Consider the following 16,091-nt stretch of genomic DNA (forward strand, 5'->3'; position numbering starts at 1 on the left):
ATGCTGCTGCTTTTTGTGAACACATACTGATATTGCTTGGCTTCCTATTTCTGGCATGGAATGTGCAAGGCTCTTGAGTGAGGATGGTTCTATAGCCTATTCCCCCACTCCAACCCTAGTGATGAACTGTTTTGTGTTGGTTAGTGGTGGACTGGTAGAGATGCAACTGTTCAGGATTCTCCAACAGTTCTCAATTGGGTTGAGGTCGGTGGATTTTTGCTGCCATCCCTCCTTAAAGGCAGGTAGACACTCAGTCATACGGCCAGTGTAAGCAGGGGCACCATCCTGCATAAATACCAATTCCGAATGTCTTTTAAACATTTTCCGTTTAGTCAAAGGCCCCTATTTTTTCGTCCTGGCCCAAACTGGAACTAGTACCTTTTCTAGAATGCTGTTGGTATAATATTGTGCAGTGGTACCTTGAGGCACCATGTGCAGCTCTGAGAGACCTGAAGCGGACAATAGCCCCTCAAACCATACTATCGGCACTGAATTTCACTTGCTCAGAAGATACATCTTCATGATCATCTGTATAGAGGGTCATTGGGGTCACATAGGTAATTTTGGCTGTTGGGTGTTGAAATTTAGTAGGGAGGGCATTCATCAGTCTTTTGGAGTCAGAGTTATACTTTTTTGTGAAAGCCAGTCCCGTCTCCTTTTGCAGTTTGGCGAGTCGTGGGGTAAGTTGCTTCTTATAAGCTTACAGCCCCAAAGTTTATGTTAATTTACAATGCACACTGCTCTTAAAAACATCTTCTCCGAGATTTTTCAGCCTCTGACTGAGTCGGCGGCAAGGTTTGTGTCTTTTACCTTTGGCCATTCTCATCAAATCCTTGGCTCTTGCAGTTAGGCCAGATGGACGTCCTTAGCAAAGCAAGTCATTGAAGTTTCCTCCTTTGTTGTACCTTTGCGGCCACCTCTGCGCCCAGCAGATACTTCTGACAAGGGCTTGAGCTACCTGTTGACCATTTTTTTCCCCTGTATTTTGAAGAGCAATGGCCTGTGCACGAATCTCAGACTCTAAAAGAGGAGCTTTTCCATCCTCACTCTTGGTCATGGTAACAATGCTTCCAAAACTTGGTTGTGAGTGTAATGGATTTTGGTCAAGCAAGAAATTTATGTACTCGGACCTCCCTCACCAGTCTTCTTCTTGCCTGGTCATTGAGTTCGTGAGGACGGCCAGCTCTAGGCAGATTTAAACAAGTGCTGTACTCCTATTTTTTAAATGATGGATTTCACTAAACTCCGTGGGATGTCCAGTGAGTTGGGAATCTTTTTGTAGCTATCTCCTGACTTATGCTTTGCCATGATCTTTTCTCTGAGTTGCTTAGAGTGTTCTTTTGTTTTCATGTTGCAGTTGTGGCAGAAACTGGACCTTCCAGATATAGGTGTTGATGTACTACAATCATTTGATACACATCAACTGCAGTCAGGTGAGCTCCATTTCATTAATTGTGACACTGCTTGCATCAACTAGCTGGACCTCTGTTGAATTAGGTCAGTCACTTTAAAAGGGGTGAATATTTCTGCAATCATTTACTTTAACTTATACATTTGAATACATGTTATACCGGGCTTTGCAAAAGTTCTGTTACACTTGCAAAATGCAGGCAAAATGAACACAATTTTTTTTTGGTGCAATAAGATAAAATTTTTGGGTGGCCACATTTCTGAATAATATTATCATTAACACATGTATTGAAATATTTGGAAAATAAAAAATTATCTTATTGCACCAAAAAAATCTTTGTGTTCATTTTGCTTGCATTTTGCAAGTGTAACAACTTTCGTGAATGTCTCAACAAGTGTAACAGAACTTTTGCAAAGCCCGGCACATTGAAATGATGTTTTCAAAATCAGTTTTCTTTTTGATATTAAAGAGGGTTTTTTTCCCCCTAATTCTTGTCAAAAAATATATATATTGACCATACATGTATAAAAGAATTCAAAAGGGTGAAACATCCAATGGGAGTAAATACCTTTTCTAATAGGCATTATAAGTCTTATAAAAGGCATATTTGGAGATGCTTCCTGGGGACAGAAAACTTAAAATGTCAACAGATTTTTTTTAAATCTCACAAGTCAAAGTAGCTCTAACTCACAATTCCAATCTGGCCTTTTGACCAGACTCCATTTTTACTCACTCCTCATTCTTGTTAGCTGTTGTTGCTGACGGGTGTTGTTTGTTCATAGTTGCAATGTAGATGAAGATCTGATCGGATATTACGAAAAATGTATGCTTATTTGCTGCTTATTTAAAAGAGGTCTCTATGTAGCTTTATTTTCTTCTTTTGCTCATCACCAAGTGTTGCAGCAGTCGTGATAAACAAGCCAACCATATGCCAGCCTTATTATCCTCACACTGTCAGCCTCATAGTAAATCCCCTTTCACCAATTAATTAAATTACTCTCATAAATTTACATAAAGCCTTCAGCTGATGGTCACGATTCTGAACATCAATATGGCACACCATTAATACAGCTCACCCTCTCCCCTTTTTGTTGAGGCAATGTCAAAATCTTTGCATATCGCTGGGTCAATATATAATTGCGGGACTTTTTGCAACATAGTTGACAGGTATCATAGTTGACATTTTTGTTGTTTTCAAGCCTAAAATCAACATCAACTGCTTAACCAAACACCACATGGCATTTTAAGGGAAAAATTCTTCTAAATATTGTATATACACACGGGGACAAAATTGTTGGTACCCCTCAGTTAAAGAAGGAAAAACCCACAATTCTCACTGAAATCACTTGAAACTCACAAAAGTAACAATAAATAAAAATTTATTGAAAATTAAATAATCAAAATCAGCCATCACTTTTGAATTGTTGATTAACATAATTATTTAAAAAAACAAACTAATGAAATAGGGCTGGACAAAAATGATGGTACCCATAACTTAATATTTTGTTGCACAACCTTTTGAGGCAATCACTGCAATTAAACGATTTCTGTATTTGTCAATGAGCGTTCTGCAGCTGTCAACAGGTATTTTGGCCCACTCCTCATGAGCAAACAGCTCCAGTTGTCTCAGGTTTGATGGGTGTCTTCTCCAAATGGCATGTTTCAGCTCCTTCCACATATGTTCAATGGGATTCAGATCTGGGCTCATAGAAGGCCACTTTAGAATAGTCCAACGCTTTTCTCTCAGCCATTCTTGGGTGTTTTTGGCTGTGTGTTTTGGATCGTTGTCCTGTTGGAAGACCCATGACCTGCGACTGAGACCAAGCTTTCTGACACTAGGCAGCACATTTCTCTCCAGAATGCCTTGATAGTCTTCAGATTTCATCGTACCTTGCACACTTTCAAGACACCCTGTGCCAGATGCAGCAAAGCAGCCCCAAAACATTACTGAGCCTCCTCCATGTTTCACCGTAGGGACAGTGTTCTTTTCTTCGTATGCTTGGTTTTTGAGTCTATGAACATAGAGTTGATGTGCCTTACCAAAAAGCTCCAGTTTGGTCTCATCTGTCCAAAGGACATTCTCCCAGAAGCTTTGTGGCTTGTCAACATGCATTTTTGCAAATTCCAGTCTGGCTTTTTTATGAGTTTTTTTCAGCAGTGGTGTCCTCCTTGGTCGTCTCCCATGAAGTCCACTTTGGCTCAAACAACGATGAATGGTGCGATCTGACACTGATGTACCTTGGCCTTGGAGTTCACCTTTAATTTCTTTGGAGGTTGCTCTGGGCTCTTTGGATACAATTCCAACGATCCGTCTCTTCAATTTGTCATCAATTTTCCTCTTGCGGCCACGTCCAGGGAGGTTGGCTACTGTCCCGTGGGTCTTGAACTTCTGAATAATATGAGCCACTGTTGTCACAGGAACTTCAAGCTGTTTAGAGATGGTCTTATAGCCTTTACCTTTAAGATGTTTGTCTATAATTTTTTTTCGGATGTCCTGGGACAATTCTCTCCTTCGCTTTCTGTTGTCCATGTTCAGTGTGGTACACACCTTTTCACCAAACAGCAGGGTGACTACTTGTCTCCCTTTAAATAGGCAGACTGACTGATTATGAGTTTGGAAACACCTGTGATGTCAATTAAATGACACACCTGAGTTAATCATGTCACTCTGGTCAAATAGTTTTCAATCTTTTATAGAGGTACCATCATTTTTGTCCAGGCCTGTTTCATTAGTTTGTTTTTTTTAATAATTATGTTAATCAACAATTCAAAAGTGATGGCTGTTTTTGATTATTTAATTTTCAATACATTTTTATTTATTGTTACTTTTGTGAGTTTCAAGTGATTTCAGTGAGAATTGTGGGTTTTTCCTTCTTTAACTGAGGGGTACCAACAATTTTGTCCACGTGTGTACAACTGAGTAAAATTGAAATTTATTCATAAAAATATTCAATCCACACTTGACTCACACACTACATTACATTAGATAAAGAAAGCCTTGGAGTCTTGCTAGTCTTTTCTTCGGGAAAAAATGACGTCATGTGTAGCAGGTCGTGTGATTTGGAATCCGCATGCTTCCTTTTTTTAGTTGAACTCAGTTGCAAGTGATTTCTTGGACAAAGATACAAATTGTTAAAATTTATGTGCAATATATTGCCAAAAAAATATCTGTCACAATTATCTCAACTTAATAGAAAGAAGACAATCAAAGCAATTTTTGAATACGCTCATTTTATTATTGTTTAGCTAATTGGAAGGTGGTTGTTATTAAATTCGGATGATTATTTAGTTGACATTTTAGTGTTATCCAGTCATTTTTTTATTAATAAGTGATTGCTTCCACAATAAATAATTATGGACGTTTTAAAGACATGATCACAATGGACATAAAAAAACACTTGTTTTTAAAAAACGGTTATTAAAATGTATGCAAGATATATCCCATGGACTTCAAATGTCCCTCAATTGTATATTGACCCAGCTATACTCCTTTATGACCACTAGAGGGAGACATATATAAGCTGACGGAAGCTTAAATCTGCTGAAAGGCTATCTATCTATCTGTCTATGTATCCATCTATCTATCTATCCATCTATCTACACTGACCTAAGTCTGTGACTTTAGTCCGATTATGATTTTAGAGGAAAAAATTAATATGATCACAATCTCTCTACCTTCCTGTGTCCCCCCCCCCTCTTCCTCCATCCCTCCCTCTGTCTGTCTTTGAGTCTCTCTCTCTCTCTCTCTTACCCATGATAGCATTACCATTGTTCCTGACCACAGATGGCCTATTGTTCTCAGCCAGTGTGGCTTGAAAGTATACTCTGACAACTTGGCCCTTCAACAACAAAAACAACAACAAGCACAACTATAACTCCCTACAACAAATTACACACAAACAGCTATTTAACTGCTCCTCACACCATGTTAGTTGTCCTTTATGTGTGTTTAATCCCGATACTTCTCATTGTTTTGGGCTGCAGTCAAGTGACTGACGAAGTTGTGTTTCAGTCTGCCTTATAATTGCATTTTAAGGTTAATCATTATTAGCCTGGTGTTAATTATGTCTCCTCCTGTTTCACCTTTAATACCATAAACAATTTAGAAATGTAAAATAATGCACTTTGACAACCCACCTAAACTCCTACATTAGCATCCTCTGATGTTATTCATACAGTTGTATAAATCCTCGAGCCCAAATTACTAGGAGTCTAGTTGTCTCTTAACAGCTAAGTTAATACCCCACATGTTCTTTTTTAAACTTAGTTTCAGCTAAATGCACCATAGCCAGTGCATGTTTCTTAACTCGAATAAAAACACAGTTCTGTCTTTTTCCCACCATCTAACCTCCTGCATTAAGTGAAGATACAGCCATCTAAGAGACACCTGCAACTATAGAAACACAGTCTCACTGATAAAATGTACAACACTGAACAATCTAATTAGAAAGCAAGTTCTGCAGGAAACCAGGCATTCATGTGGATGTTACTTTGACACATACCACCCACCCAAACTTTGTTCTTGACGATGCACAGCCCCCTTTGGCAATGGCAGTCCCCAGCAGCAGAGGCATCCCCCAGCAGGACAATGCACCCATCCACACAGCAAAAACTGCTCAGTAATGGCTCAAGGAACATGACAAAAAGCCTTTCATAAACATATGATCGCCACTGAATCCTGGCCAAATACAGAGTTAATGTTAAGTTGAAAAAGTTAGCAAACAATGACATGTGAATAGGGCCAACATTTTGGTGACAGTACAGTCCAACTATTTGCAAACTGAAGATGTTGGCTGGAGTCAGCAGGTCAGACAGATTCATTCACCACAGTCAATGATCAGTGAAGATAAATGGCATGTATCCCCTATAGAAACAGCTCTGTAGATTGACAGACTGTGCATGCTGTGAGCAAACAAATAGTAACAGGTTCGATTGTAAGAACTCAAATAGTGGTCAAAGAATTTCAGATTTTTTTTAATTGCTTGGTCAGTTACTGAAAATATTAAAGTTTTCAATGACATCCGCACTATACAATCAGGGCTGAGAAGACTGCATGATAAGTTTATTTTTAAAGAGAAAAAAACTGGGGTAGCAAAATCAAAACTGTCTTACGCCTGCTGAATAATGGTTATCCACCTTTACTGATCTGGCACCCATGTGTCCAATAACATTTGTGTGGGGTTGGACGAAAAAAAAATACTGAATGAGATGAAAAGTAAATTTACAAATTGGGTATAACAATACCCTTTAAGATGTTTCAGATGCCTGGGAAGGCAATTTATGATCCTGCTTAGAGGGCTTACAAAAGAAGTGATGCTCAACTCCAGGTCTACCAGCAGGAGGTGCTCAAAGTACACAATAATATGCACCCAATACTGGCTGATGATGAATTACTGTTGCTATTATAGCATCATTCAAAAGGGGAAGAGTTGTTGCTGAAGCTCCTGGAGTTCTTGCTCTTGCAGTATAAGACCACCTGCGCTTCAAAAGGACACAGTTCACTATTTAACTGAGAAAATGTTCCCTCACAGTGGTGGAACAAGATGAAAACCACCTTTGTACTCTTAAACTAGCAATAGTCTAATAATCATGTTAAGATGATCTGATAACTTGTAATGTGTTTTTTTAACCAAATAATGCACTGATTAATCACTAATTAATCATTAAAAACAATGATGATAAACATTTTTACAGTCATATGACCCAACACAAATGTGAAACTTATTTAATAATATTTTCTTCTGCAATTAAAAGTTTTTTTTGGTCACTGAAATTATGTCTAATTATAATCACTTAAACACCCAATGAAAAAATTTCATTACTATTAATTTGTTAATTTTGGAAGGGAATTGCTCTTAAGTGCGTACATCCACTGTGTCTGGTCTGAATTAACTCTGAGTGGCACTTTAACACACACACACACACACACACACACACACACACACACACACACACACACACACACACACACACACACACACACACACACACACACACACACACACACACACACACAGTCCCTCCCTCCCTTCCCAGAGCTGAGAGCTGTCTGTTGATATGTGTCATTGATCCTCCATTCATTCCTCGACCGACCCAGCTGGCAGTCACTTCCATGTCGCTGCATCTCCAACGGCTGCACAATGTCACAGCACAGCTCCAGACACCTATCTGGGCTCTGTTAAAATTTGCCCACTCACTGTTTTGATCAATCGTGTTGAAATATATTGACCCTGAATCAATTCTTGGAGGAATATTTGGCTGCAGTAGCAAGAAAAATAGACGTGGAGAGGGAAAGAAGAGGGTGGGGGTGTTGAGTTTGGAAAGAGCAAAAAATGAGGGTGAGTGGGAGGAACAGTGATTTGAGGGGTGGAGAAAAAGGAGGGAAGGAAGAAAGGAGGAAAGTGTGACAGCAGTGAGAGAGGGACAAAGAGACAGAAAAGAGGCAAGGCTGAATGAAAGAAAATTAAGCGAAAAAGAAAAAAATCCATCAGTACTTTATAGCAACATCATCAACAGTCAGACATTGCATCTTTGTTCTCAGAGACACAGATTTAGGTTTTGATTAATTAAAAAAAAAGGGAGCATATTGTTTAGCCCCCAGGGCAGACTCATACAGTAGAGAAGCTACGCCAGAGGAGACGGGGGTGGGGTCACATCTCCAGCCACCAACAGAGATGTCCAATAGATGCTGGAGGAGCTGGGATTATGCAGCTCAATCAGACTCTGGCAGATTATGTCTGTCCAGAACAGACTCCAATGGGGAAGGAGATTAACAACTATCTCCAAATAGTTTTGTTGGGTGAAAACAATCAGCTTTGTGATTAAGGGGTGAGTTACAGACATTAAATGGCCCACATATGTAACAGCGATTGTATTGGAAGAGAAATCTGTCCCACAAATCCCCTCAGACGCATTGGTTTCAATATGTTTGGGAGGTTAGATTGTAATTGCCTTGATTTTACTAATCCCAATAATGAGAAGAAAGCTTCGGAAACAGATTTGAATGCATTGAAAATATGTCTCTGGGCTATAATTCCAAGTCCTTACACTCTAGTATCATGTGTACTAATCCGTGTTGAAATGATAAAATGAAGAGATTAATTACTAGTACAGAGATAAACTATTGCATGGAATTAATGACAAATTGGCTGGATTTGTAAAAACGCTGTCACATGGACCGACCCTCTATCTACAGGATCTTCAGGATCGACAAGTTTACACTGCAGTTCTGCCACCAGCTCTATTGTTACTGAAACAAACCTATGGGGATGGCTCACATCCAGTTTTTATTGTGTAAATTCACAGAATTCACTCTCTTCAAAGGGACTCACCAGCACATATACGGCCAATCAGTGCTCGTTACACACTAGGAGATCATCTGAGTGAAGTGAATGTGTCTCAAGTGAAGGCAAAGACACCTGCATCTGGAAGGTCCAACCGCTGGTGAATCAATACTCCTGGCTATAACTACGCTATGAAGGGAAAAGAACACTCCAAACAACTCTGTGAAAAGGTTATTAATAAGCATGTCGGTTGGTAAGTCAAGAATTTTACTGTTATTTTAGTATTGTTAATTCTATCTGTAAGAAATGGAAGGAATATCACACATGTGCAGGTCTTCCTTCAGAAACTGAGTGCAATGAAGAGACTAGTGAGGGAGGCCACCGAGATACCTATGACTAGTCTGTACTGGTCGCAAGCTTCAGAGAGCAAGATGGGAGAAACTGTGTATAAAACAACTGTTGTCTGCCTGCCTTATGGGAGAGTGGCCAAGAGAAAGCCACTTTGGGAAAAAAAAAAATCATATTACATGTAGCCTAGAGTTTGCCCAAAGACATGTGGGAGACTCTGAAGTCAACTGGAAAAAAGTTCTTTGGTCTAATAAGACGAACATTGAGCTTTTTGTCCACCAAACTAGATGCTATGTGTGACAGACACCAAACACTGCACATCACCAGTTTTTCAAAGAGGAATGGGATAAAATTGTAGATGTGCAAGGGTGCTTGAGCCCTATCCACACAGGCTCAATACAGTTGCAGCCTCCTACTAAGTACTGACTTTAAGGGGGTATGTACTTAGACAATGTTTTGTTTTACTACCATTGTAGAAATCAGTTTTGACTTTAAGATGTTTCTTTGTTTTGTCTTTGGTTTTTAGGCACAGTAAGATAAATAAAAGTGACTGTGATTCATTGGTGAAAAGGAATAAGAGGGAAAACTTCAAAGGGTGAATTCTTTTTTACAGGCACTGTAATAGTAATGATTATAGTTCTAAAACAACATTGTATTTATGAAGGTGACAACTGCCATGTGGAATTATGCTCACATGTACCATCAGACAAGTTTATTCAGATCCCCTAAAACACTTACACAACCAAAGTGCACTTGATTGAGGAATAGTTTAGCAACATTCTTAATAATTTCTAATTTCACAGTAAAACAGTCTAGCAATCAGAACAATTCCAGTGTTTTCCTGCATTTTCTTTTCCTGACTTCAGCCTTTGTTAACTAACTGTCTGTTGTTGTTTTGTTGGAAATGTTTAAATGATTGCAGCAAGACAATTGTATATCAACAAGTAATTCATTGTCAGTGTTTTTTAAAACATAGATAGAAGTCTGTTGGTCCAATGCCGGTATATGGAAATGAGTTTAAAAAATACTGAAATATACACTACCAGTCAAAAGTTTTAGAACACCCCAATTTTACCACATTTTTAACGGAATTTTTTTCTCAAATGTACAGGGTGACACAAAAAAATGGAAACTTTTTAACAATCCAATAAAACCAAGCGTGATGGAAGAAAAATATTGTGTTCATAGTAATTGAAACTTTAAAACATGCCATTTAAGAAACAATGATGGAATTTTCATTTAAAAATTACTTCCTGTCGATGGTGTCCTGCTGTACGAATGCATTCTTGAAACCTACCTGGGGTTATCTCAAGAGTAAAGTGTACACGACTGGACCAAAAACTGTGGATGAGTTAAAACAGAGAATTCAGGATTACATTCACAGTATCCCAGCTGAGATGTTGCAGCGGTCAATGAGGAATCTCAACAGCAGATTTCAAGAATGCATTCGTACAGGAGGACGCCATCTACAGGAAGTCATTTTTGAATAAAATATTTTTCTTCCATCACTCTTGGTTTTATTGGATTGTTAAAAAGTTCCTGTTTTTTTGTGTCGCCCTGTATGTTATTTTTTAGTTTTGGGTAACTTTTGCCTCTGGCAGTTCACCGCTTACCTTTGTACCATTTCAAGATATTCATTAGAATTAATCTACTTGAATCTCAATTTTTTTAAATGGAAAAAAAATTGCTGCATACTGTATATAATGCATATCAGTTTGGTTGTGGTCACCACTAAACTAAAAGATACTTATTCAAAACACAAGAGAGACAGAAAATATCCACTTAATGGTATATTTAGGTTTAAAAGATTACATCACAGTCTCAGTACATTTGTGTGACAGTATCCATGAGTGTATAAGTTGTGTATACCTAGTTCTTTAAATGACGTAAAATATTGTGTCTGGTAAGGGAAGGCATAATTAGATCTGCCTGTGGTCCCCAAATTGTTCATCTCTTTTTAGTTTTTCTTAAAGCTATTGAAGCAGTAATGAGTTTATCACCGTTTCCATATCTAAAGTTTGAGTAAATGTACATATATCCTTGCCATAAGTCTGTATTTAGATTATTTGTTCAGCAATAGGTTATTCATATTTGAATAACCTAGAGAGTGACACAAACCAATCAATATGCTACTAATATACAGCATACAAGAGAAATTGGTACACCTGTATGCAATATCACTAACAATCAGTTGATTCAAAACTGCACCACCTCTCAATAGCTGCTGGGGAGATGTTCTGCTATTCTTCAGAGATAATAATTTGCCCATGCTGGGATACTTGTGTTGCTCTACTTTTATCTTTAAAAGGTGTGCCCTAATGGTGTATATTTTGATTCAAGTCAGGTGACAAAGTTACGGCCATAGTCTTCACTTTTCTCTTCTTTAGAAGCCTTGTGTGACTTTGACAGTATGCTTTGGATCATCGTACTGGATAATTTCTCTTCTGCCAGTATTTATCCATAGCCATTCACAGTGCATTCATAAATGTAATCTCCCCAACCAGTTTAGCACCCATGTAGCTCCATGTCATAATGCTCCCACTTCGTGTCAGTTCCCCCAGTGCAGGCTTGTGCATATTCAATACGTACCTCAGAACTTATTGCAAGCGCTGGTCAGAGTGGGACCTAATTATTATATATCTGTTATTATTATTATATATCTGTTCCTTGTGTTATAAATTAACAATCTCTACTTATTTTAGCATCAGCTGGAATGCAAAAGCACACAAAAAATGTTTTTTATTTAATTGCTAATAACTTAAAGGGGAACTTCGGTTTTTTCAACCTGGGGTCTCTCTATTGTTTTTCTTACGTGCTCATAGCTGTTGGATGCCCTTGAAAATAGAAGAGTAGAATGGGTGGAATTAGGGGGCTTCAGAAAACAGGTTTCTGCTGCAGAAAATTGGCTATTGTTAAAATGACCGGTAAAACATTTAGCAACCAGAATAACAAAATAAACACTTAGAAAAAATTGCATATATTTTTAAGTCATACAGGCATGTGGGTTCTGTAAAGCATCTTGAGACATCTTGAATTGCAATTGTCGCTATATAAATAAAATTTAATGTAACACAACTGAATTCAAAAATGTAATCTGACCAGCAAAGTAACGTGAGTTGGTGAGGCATGCAACTATAGCAATGAACCTTCATTTAACTAGTTTAAGTTTCCTGATATGAAATGTCCCTCTATGCTACTGAGAGTGGTTGTTAGTAGAGCAGTGGGGCTGTAAAGAAAGTGTACTGGAAGTTCCGGGTTGTATGATGAGTGACACACTGAATGTGCATTCCACTTGATTTGCTCAGATTCAATTCACTGATGGTAGTCCTTTCATCCTATTAGCTCCAAATTCCTATAACTGGGTCTCTAAATGCATGGGCCCCCATATCAGGGCTGGCCCCTGCTGGGAGGGCATATGGGCTGCTTTGTTGACTGGAAGGGAGTGTGTGTGCAGGGTCCACCAATCACTGTCCTCGCCTGGGGAGTTAAACAAATTGATTGGCAGGCTAGTGGCGGCCAGTTCCAGACACTGTGGTCCCCATTCATCGGAACACAGAGCACAGAATGCCCTGCCGGCTGAAAGGCCAGGCCTAAGGCAGATGCGGAGGAGTCATGAAAAGACAAAAGTTTATTTTTGAAACATACGCTTCCACACTTTTGTTGCAAAGCACAAAACAATTCCCAGTTCAAAGTGGATTTTTGGACTTCTTAGTGTTCGCATTTAGTGGTTATTTTTGTTCAGTCAGGGAACACTGCATCACTAGGGATAGTCTGCCTTGCCTGCCACATTCTGCTTTAAAGTTGTCTACCTTGAAGCACAAAAACATTGTTCTTCTGTTCGTGAAAGCCAAAAGCACATATGACATCTCAATTCCTTGTGGATATTTCTTTGAAAACCTATTCTTTATTTCAAGACAACATGGTTAAATCTTACATTGTGGTACAAGTTGCCCATTACAACCCAATGTTTTTTTGTGTGTGTTTTATTCCAACTGTTGCGTGACATAAAATACATTAAATATAAGATGTGTTGTCTTTTTGACTAAAATGGCTGTTGCTTTGTCTTTAAAGCATATGAAAATTTTTAAATTAGTTAAAGCAACTGTTTTGAACTGCTGTTAAACCGTGAGTTATTCTGCACTCATTGACCCCTTGTGCACTATATATGGCGGCACTGTCATCCTGGAGGAGACCACTCCCCACAGGAGTTTCATCACAAGATAAAGATGGTGAACCCTGTCAGTTAAACATCACCTGCAACATAACAGTCACCAGGTCTCCCCACTGAAGGAGAGGATTCAAGTTTTTCCTTTAATATGTTACATGTATGAGTTAATTTTGGCCCCTCTGTGCATCAGGTTGTTCTGACACATCTCACAAATACTCATTTGTTTTAGGATCTGAGGAGTTTAGAAGGCCAACACCTTATATTCATTGTTATGCTCTTCTAGCTGTTCCTGGACAATTTTTGTAGTATTGCAAGGCAGCAGGCCTGCTGGGGGAGGCTGTTGTCAAGCAGCAGAGCCATTGTCATTCGGAGAGTCTACATGATTTGGAGCAACTGTTGGGTGGTACATGTTAAAGTAAGATTTACACGTAGAACTTTGCTTTGTAGCAGAATGATTGATGTTATTCTCTTCACCTGTCAGCGATTTCAATGTTGTGGCTGATTACTGTATGGATGATGTAACTGACTGAGGAGCAGAACGTTCCCAATCAACACAAAAACAATCCAGAGAGCCATTCCCACATCTGTAAATGTGGCAAGAAACCATTCAGAATACAGCTATCCCAAAACTCACATCCAAAGGGAACATCTCATGGCCCTCTTGGAGACAGCAGGATGCCTTCTACCTCCACCACAATCCGATAAGGGTCATAAAGTGTCAGCTTTGAGGAAAACCACACCTCTGGAGAAGAGGATTTGCATTCTTCATGGTGACCTTCAGATCTCCCTACCTAAAACACAGAATAACTGTGACTTTCTACACAGGAATGAACTGAGCAGTTTAAATCAGAACATTAAGGAACATCATCATCATCAGAGTGATGATCTGTACTCAGTCTCTGATAACAGACTGATCAGGACTAGTACAGAGGAAGAACACATTGAATCTGAAGTGTTTATGGAGAAGCGCACATGATATACCAACTCTCTGTCACAGACCATAGCCACAAAGGCAGAGAGAGAGACTTTTTATTCTGAGCGTATGTACTTCCTAGGTGTTGTTCTTCTTCTTATTAAAACACTACCGTTCAAAAGTTTGGGGTCACTCAGACAATTTCATGTTTCCATTAAAAAAAAAATCACACTTTTGTTCATGTGCTAACATTAGGGTTTTCTAATCATCAATTAGCTTTCAACACCATTAGCTAACACAATGTAGCATTAGAACACAGGAGTGATGGTTGCTGGAAATGTTCCTCTGTACCCCTAAGGAGATATTCCATGAAAATCAGCAATTTCCAGCTAGAGTAGTCATTTACCACATTAACTATGTCTAGACTGTATTTGTGATTCATTTCATGTTATCTTCACTGAAAAAAACTGCTTTTGTTTCAAAAACAAGAAAATTTCTAAGTGACCCCAAATTTTTGAACATTAGTGTGTCTTTACGTATATATAAACAATCTGACTTATGGTAGATTTATGGCCCCACATCACCTAAATAGGTAAGAAGTATATAATGAAGGAGAATAAACACCAGGTACAACGTGACAACCCAACAGTTACTAATGCTTGCTATTTGTCAGTGCCACTAGTAAACCATTGGTAAAGTCTTTAGTTACAACTTATGAAAAGAAAGTGGTACCGTTTTTCTTCCTCGTCTTTGGTGGCACCCCACAGCTTTTCACTGTATGACCACAGAGTCAGACAGGAGTGGTCATCTGTTGATGCCAAGGTGAATGGCTGAGTGCCCACACAGATTAAGAAAACCAGCAATTAGCCAGGGCCAGTCAGCCAGCACGATACCCACACATGGACAACAACAACAAATGGCCAACCAAACACAGCACGCTGGACAGCAGGCACACACACAGACACACAAACACACACACACATACGCTTTAGTCCAGATGCTAAGCACTAATCCCTGCGTGATTGTTGTGCGATATCTTTTGTTGGGCCTGTTTATGATGCTTTGTCATGCTTCTGACTGCTTGCAGTTAGCATTCACACAGTCAGCCTCATGAAGCGTGACATCTGACACTGCCTGAATTGATTTTTCCTCCCAGGCTTTTTATTTCCTTTTCTTTGCATTTCACTGTGTCATTTTGCGAACCTGAATGAAAGCGAGTCTTATGGAGGCTTTTGTTGCTTCTGCTGTATTGAAAAGCTTCTGGACTCATTCCAGTGGAGACAAGAAAAACCCCCTTTCAATTTACGAGACGAGTGGAAATGTCCTTTACTCAAATATGATCTGCACTCACAAAACAGTGCTGACATCTTTCAGAGTGAATACAAATAAAACTAGAGATAGAGAGTGTGAAAGGAAGGAGGAGTGAGTACAGGAGGGATCACACAGACGCACAGATATACACAATTGTGTTGCCATTGCTTCAGAGGACATTATATTGACTTAGATTTATTCAATTAAACAGATTTCAACAATGTGACGGTGTGACTGTGTGAACACAGCATGAATGATGTAAGTATACGCGTGCACACACACACACTGCATTTTATGCTTGTCACATAGTCAGGTTGTTTACAGTCCAGAGGGAAAGCAGATATACTGGCAGAATAAGGGGTGGGGTTTTCTTTATGATTCCCTCTGAGTCAACTACTTCATTTACGGATATGAACACAACGGTAGACACGATGAAAAATCTAAAATTTGGGGTCACCTGACCCGCCGAGGCACGGACTCCAGTAGACCCCTGAAGGTGTGCTGTGGTATCTGACGCCAAGATGTCAGCAGCAGATCCATGAAGTCCTGAAAGTTGTGAGGTGGAGCCTCCATGGATTGGACCTGATTGTCCAGCACATCCCACAGATGCTCAATTGGATTGAGATCTGGGGAATTTGGAGACCAAGTCAACATCTC

The 16,091-nt window shown here is 39.1% G+C and overlaps 1 long non-coding RNA gene across 1 annotated transcript in view; it reads right to left on the bottom strand.

Annotated features, from left to right (window-relative positions):
• LOC127535399 (uncharacterized) overlaps window positions 1–16,091 on the bottom strand; it is a 261,104-nt gene that overhangs the window by 105,642 nt on the left and 139,371 nt on the right. The gene's annotated exons all lie outside the window — the stretch shown is intronic.

Source organism: Acanthochromis polyacanthus, chromosome 9, assembly GCF_021347895.1.
Source record: "Acanthochromis polyacanthus isolate Apoly-LR-REF ecotype Palm Island chromosome 9, KAUST_Apoly_ChrSc, whole genome shotgun sequence".
Taxonomy (NCBI): domain Eukaryota; kingdom Metazoa; phylum Chordata; class Actinopteri; family Pomacentridae; genus Acanthochromis; species Acanthochromis polyacanthus.